The sequence below is a fragment of the Molossus molossus genome, unplaced genomic scaffold, assembly GCF_014108415.1.
Source record: "Molossus molossus isolate mMolMol1 unplaced genomic scaffold, mMolMol1.p scaffold_m16_p_13, whole genome shotgun sequence".
NCBI lineage: Eukaryota > Metazoa > Chordata > Mammalia > Chiroptera > Molossidae > Molossus > Molossus molossus.
In genome coordinates this window covers 73,425,999-73,433,156 of record NW_023425348.1, presented here as the reverse complement: position 1 = coordinate 73,433,156, position 7,158 = coordinate 73,425,999, and positions in this window count along the sequence as shown.

Genomic DNA, 7,158 nt, shown 5'->3' with positions numbered 1-7,158 from the left:
TTCCTTTTACAGGATGTCAAGTATAATTCTGCCCTTTAAATTCTCTTGTGTTTAGCAATTATTGCAGTCCATTTAGTTGCTTGGCATCTCTAAGTAGTGATCTTATCACACAGTGGAATGAATTAACTCATTTTGATCTATATTCATTCATGTCATATCAGCAGTCCATGTGTGCTTTTTATAGCAATTCTTTGAAAAAAGACTTCTTTCCTGCATTTTCCTGACTTTCAGAACCTATTGTCATTTTCTCCTTTGCCTCTTTTTATCCACTCACTTCGAGTTGCTGATTTCCCTCCCCAGCCTCAAATGACATTGTTGAAACCTTGTGAAAGCTGGCATTGTGAAAGATACTACTTTTGCCCCAGGTAACTTCATAAGAATTGCCTTTTAGCATTTACAATGATTCTGACTCACCAAGCTTACAAAAAAGTGTGATTTTAACCCAGGCCTTAACTACCTCTCGCTGTTAATCTTTAATCATTCAATGTCATTCACATCGTCTTCAGGCATTTTTCTTATTTACTTAAGAAACAAATCACCACCTATAGTTCCAATAGGAAATAAAAACTTTACTGGAAACCAAATCCACGTTACATTAACGCATCTGTTATCGCTCGTAATCTTTCTTAAAGCTTTCACACCCTGGGACTGAGGTTTTCCTACTTGTTTTCCTTCAGTTCCTTCTGCCCACCCATTCATAATTTGGGAGATTTTATTCATTGCTTTATTATTTTTTTCTCCTTTGCCTTTTGTTTGTTTCTCTTTATTTTTATTTAAACATATATCTTTTGTTTTTTACTTTTATTCTTCTGCCTTGACATACTTTCTCTCCTGACTCCTATATTCTCAGCATATTAGCACTTTGAACATTTGTCCATTGACCTTGAGGAGAAACACTTAAACTTCCTTTCATTTTTAGGCTATTTCCTAAGGATCTTTTAATTCCTAATTGAAGTTGATTTTCTTTTATCCTCAGTACCCAGGCATTGGTATTATGTAGTGGTAATAAACTGTGGTTGGAGTCTGCCCAATTCTCATTCATTGAACCTGCTTTCACCCAACTCCCTATTTATTCTATGAAGTTCTGGCATAGCTGTCAATCACAATGTCCAGCCTGCCCTCTGGAGCAAGCATGAACACATGACCCAGGGTGGCCAAGCATGGCACACCCGTCCCGTGCCCACAGGATGGTTCCAAGAATGAGGTCCCTGACTCAAGAGAGCGGTCAGGGCCTTCTTCCACTCTGCCAGGCACAGAAAAGCTGTCTCCTGTTGAAGGGAATGAAACCAACACAAGGAGAAGCAGAAACGCAGCTACAGAAATAGAGTTCTAATAGAGAACTATCTATCGGGACGGAAGTTTCAGTACCTGGATTTGTTCGGGCCAGTGGAGTCACCTTCAGCCTTTTGAGTCAGAAGGGATGAACAAATACACTTTCTTTTTAGACTTGTTTTGAGATGGGTTCTTTCCTAACAGTCTTAACTGATAACAATGCCTGACTAATAGATGCTATGCAATTACATGAAACAAAAGGCTAACTCACATTAATGTTGATGAGACCACAGTCTTTTAGGCACTTCACACAGAATTGGTAAATAGATGCATGATGCCGGTATATGGGCATCACTGAAAGTTGCTCACTGAAAATTGCGTAGATTCATGCACAACCCTTCTCGGCACATAGTGTTCGAGCCCTCAGGGCAAGCTCTCACAATTGAGAAAGCTGAGAAAATCGGAAAACCTTGGGAGGAAAGCCGAAAATCTGCAGACGTTTGCACTTTATTGCAATAAGTAAATAAGTAGACGGATGTAGTAATTTTGCAAGCCCTCAGTGTTTTCACTGTGTCGAGCTGCCGGGAACAGGCTTGGGTGAGGACACTAAGAAGACAGCTCCCTCCCCCCACTATATAAAACAACGTGTTACTGAAGGCTTCAGCTGGAACCGTAAGGGAATAAGTACTTAACAGTGATGGTGGGAGCAAACACTGGAAGAGAGCTAACTGTGTTGGCACTTATTAGTAATATTGTTTTTATTGCTCTTCTGGTCACATAGTCCCATAAATATTTTGGCCTTGTCAACCCCATATGCATTATTATTTTTAGCACAGCGTGGATTTTTTAGAAACATACATGTGATCTTAGAGCATTTATATTTCATTGTAAAAAAGATTGAGGACCAGGTGAAAATTTACATAATAAGATGACTTGGGGGGGAGGCAAAGAAAGAAGTAGAAATATAGGCATTAATGTTGGAGGGTAAAGTTAAGGTCAAAACAGTATGAATGTTGTAAAGCCCTGTGTTGGTAGATATACTATTTAGATTTTGATTAAAATCAGGAGGAAATTCCAAACCAAATCAGTTAGTTAAAATTACTATTCATCTCATTCTACCCGTCTGGCTGCATTGGTTTAGATTGAAAGATAAAAGCATAAACTTGGTAGACTTTAAGTATTTTTACCCATTTGGTTTAAAAGGGGTGTGGTAGACTTTTGGATCAATAACAGGTTTCGTCTATTTTTATTTTTGAATCTTCAGTGTCCTGGCACATAATAGGTACTCAATAAATATTTGTCAAAAGAATGTTTAAAATATAGTTTATATCCTTAGGTTCTCAATGATTTCTTCATTTATTTCCATGATTATTTATTAAGTAGATTGTTCAACTTAAATTCACATTTAAATTCAAAATATGCAAAGGAGTATCTCCTTAGAGAAATTTTTTTCCCACTCTGTTCTGATCACCTACTTTCTCTTTGAAGGCAGCCACTTACCAATGTCTTATGCATCCTTCTACAGATGCAAATGGAAGAATATGTCTGTATACATTTACACTGGATGCAAGAATGCACCAGCCAAATCCCTTTTCATGGCAGGACTTGTTGCTCCAGCTCCTGGGAGAGCTGTCAGCAGTCCTTAGCTGTCAATCCCATTCAGGGGTCCTCTCAGCTACAGAGTTGCTCACCCAAGGCCACACCCTTCCCAGGGCAGCCCACATCCAATGACTGAGGAAGCAGGTGTATAAAGGGCTGGCCATTTCAGCCTGATGCTAGACATGTCTGATGGGTCAATTTCATTCCAGAATTCTTTCTCCATGGGGTTCACTGAGGCCACTGGGCCTGCACTGCAGCTTGACCTCTTCAATCAACCCTGCTTCTGTCCCTCCCTTCCACAGGGTTACTGACAGTTCTGGTTTTCCAAGGACTGGGCGTAGGGGTGAGGAGGTTGTCCCAGGATGCTGGCTTTTCAGTGCTAAAACCAAAAATGTCCCACAAAAGTCAGGATGAATCGACCTGTCACCCTATTCACAGGTGTTGATCTCAAAGACACTGCCTAATAAACATTCTGTACACTAAACTTGGTCTCAGAGTCCGCTACCTGGATATTCAGCCTGGGAGAGTAGCAAGAGTGGTCTGAGAAAGCAGGTCTAATACAGAACTTTGGGTCTGAATCTCTTACCAGGAAGTTGGCATTGAAGACCCCATCTAGTGGTGGGTGGAGTAGGTAGCCCCTGCCACAGGTGATGGTCCAATTGTTATACTTACACTGATGATAAGTGGGAGCATTTACCATGGGAAAACACTAGTGCACACAGTGTATCAGGCATTTGAAATTAGGGGAAATAGTTACTGCAGTGATGGTGGGATTGGATGGCTACTGTGATCGTTGCTCTGGTGAAAGATACAAGTGATTCATAGGCTATTGAAAGTCAACACCGAAAGCCAGAGAGCTTCCTTGGTGGCCAAGAGACTCGCATCTCCTGCAGACAAAGAGCAAAGACAGCTGGAGAACAGGCTGGGTTTTAATTATCAGAATATTTGAGATTCAAAGAATGTTCAACTCCCAACTAAGGCTGGTCTGTCATGACAAGGTCAAGGCTCTTATTGGGAAAGCATGGGACGGTGACACATTGGATGGGGAAATTAGCATTATGTTCCAAAATACACTTAATTCCCGTATTTCCTGAACTTTCTGAGCCTACAGAAATAAACTCCCTTCCCTATTAGGAGCTAGTACTCCTCTCTTGCCTTTTCCCTTAAGACAACATCCCCCAAGGTCTGTTATCACCTCCCCTCTGTCCACTAGTGGATAACCAAGTCATAGAATGACCCAGCCAGGGTTGTGCTAGGTTCAATAAGAGAGGAAAGAGAGCCCTGGCCGGTTTGGCTCAGAGGTTAGAGCGTCGGCCTGCGGTCCTGAGAGAACCGGGTTCGGTTCCCGCTAAGGGCGCGTACCTCGGTTGCAGTTTGTCCCCGGCCCTGGTCGGTCGTGCGGGTGGCAGCCACTCGATGTGTTCCTTTCACATCGATGTTTCTCTCTCTCTCTCTCTGTTCCTCTCTCTCCCTCCCACTCTACCTGAACAAAAAATGGAAAAATGTCCTCGGGTGAGGATATAAAAAAAAAAAAAAGAGAGAGGGAAGAGACCCCCAAGTAGCTGCAACACCTAGTTACAGGTACCAGCAGGAGCCCAGAGAGTTCTGTGGGAATAAATCAAGGGTGCTTGATCAAGAAAGCTGGGGCATGGGCTAGTTCTGGGAGAGTTTATTTATTTTCCCTGGGGAAAAAGGTTTACTCAAATACACAGCCGCTGTTGGGCACAGGGTTTGAAGTGACATTGATAGCTAGAGACCCAAAGTGTCGTCATGACCTATAACCCCATCTGGAGTCAGATGGGGCCAGGTTATAAATGGCCCCATTTGACCAAGTTCTGGCTCACAATGGGCCCACTAGGTCCACGGTCCCACCTACTGGTCATTTCCAAATGTATTATTGGAACAGACAGAGTTGGGAGATGATGCAGCCCCCTAACCGGATCCTTGGCCTGTAAAGTAAAAGTAGGAAAGGCCAAGTAGAAGCCTTTGCAACTGCCACCTATCCCACCCTGCCCCCGGCCAAGGTCCTAAATAAAAAGAAATTTACTTCCTTGATGGAACCACAGAAGTTAATGCTAATCTTAATGCTCTAAAAGAGGCAGGAGGAGAGATTCCCATTTTATCTCCACTAACTAATTAACCAGTTTGGGCCCCTGCAGAAATCAGACAGTCTTCTGGAGGATGACAATAGACTGTCACAAACCTAACTGCAGCTGCCATTCCAGAGATGGCAGCTTTGCTAGAGACAATGGCCTCAGATACATGAAATGGAGCCATCCATGTCTGCATCAGAAAAGGGGATTAGCAACAGTTTGCCTTTATGTGAAATGGGTAATAGTTGTAGTTTTCCCCCAGAGCTGGGTTAGCTCTCACTCCGATAATATAGTCCCAAGAGATTTGGATTGTCTGCATATCTCACAGAACATGATATTGATGACATTATGCTAAATGAGCTGAATGAGCAAGAAGTAGCTAGTATATCTATCTGCCTCAGCAGTGGGGAGATTCTGGGGCTTAACAGTGAAAGACAAATAATTACATCTTGCGTTTCCCACTAGAAAGAAGGAGACACCATGCCTCGTAGATCTTTGGGTTCTGGAGGCAGCATAGCCCACACATGGGAATACTGCCGCAGTCTGCACACTGAGTGTCTTAGTCTGCCAGCTTTGAGCAGGACCCGAGCAGGAGAGAATTCTGCAGCAGCTCCAGACTTGGGTGCAAGCAGCCCTACTGCTTGAGTCATACGAGTCAAAAGACCTTATGGTATTTGAAAACCTATGGTGGGAAAAGGTGTCATGGCAAGTCCCATTGGGACAATCACTATACAGGTCCTGGGATTCTGCAGTGGAAGATGATTTTGCTTTTTGAAAACCTCTAGTGTGCTCATGGGCCCTGTTAAAGACAAAACTTGCCTATGAGACACCAAGGGTGATGATTAATTTTATGTGTCAACTTGGTCAGGCCATGGTGCCCAGATGTCTGGTTAAACATTAGCCTAGATATTTCTCTGAAGGTATTTTTCAGATGTGATTAACATTTAAATCAGCAGACATGGAGTAAAGCAGATTATACTCCATAATAGAGGTGGGCTTTCTCCAACCAGATGAAGACCTTAAGAGAAAAGGTTGAGGTGTTCTGTGGAGGAAGAAATTCCTCCTCCAGACTTCTTTCAATTTCAAGATGGCAGCATCAACTTTTTCTTGTGCCTCCAGCCTGCTGGCCTGCTCTACAGATTTTGGACTTGCCAGCCCCAAAGTCTTGTGAGCCAGTTCTCAAAATAAGTCAGATAGATAGATAGATAGATAGATAGATAGATAGATAGATAGATAGATAGATAGATAGATAAGAAAGAGACAGAGAGAGAGAGAGAGAGAGAATGAGAGATATCTCCTATTGGTTCTATTTCTCTGGAGAGTTCTGATTAATCCACCAAGTTATTATGCATCCAGATCATATTTATCGTCATAATGAGCTGGGTGTGTAGACCAACCAAGCCATAGTTCATACAGGCCCAGCCACAATTCATTTCTGACTGAACAAATCCTCAGTGGACTACACTCCTAGTAACTAAGAACAGCCACCAACTTTGGCATTCACAGTCAAATTTTTTAGGCATATTTGAGGACTCAAAGCAGGAGAAAGCAACTAAGAGACAGATCTGGAGGCCCTGATAGAATCATGACTCTTCATGGCTATGAGCTCATTATTCGTCCATGCCTAGACTTGACCTGGAATTACGTCTCTCTGGGCATTCAACATTAGGATGCATTACCCACTGAGAACGGTGATATTGCCACCTTCAGATGAGCTACCAGCTGCTTAAGATGCAGAAATTCTTCTCCATCTATATCTATTTAGCAAGGATGTCATTCAGTAGCTGCTCTGAGACACTCCCAAAAGAGCTCAAACCCATGTCATTGGAAGGAACCAGGCTTCTGTTCTCTCCTGTAGGAGGTTTATAACCCACCTTGGCAATACAACTTCCTCCAAAAGGAAAACATGAGCGAGCCCAACTGATGTGGCTGCCGCAGCAAATTCTTAAAACCCTCTGTAGTTTCACCAAACTCTTATTACCATTTCATAGCAATGACAGGACATTCAGGTGGTAACATCCAGGGGGTAGCTGAAAGGATGGGTCTATATTTTGGAAAAAAACAGTATCTGAGAAATCTCAGCAGACCAGTGATTCATCCATCCATTCTTCCAGTTATTTATTCAACAATATTTACTGAACACCTACTATATGGCAGGCACCCTGCAAGATGTTCAACGATTTCCAGGGAATAT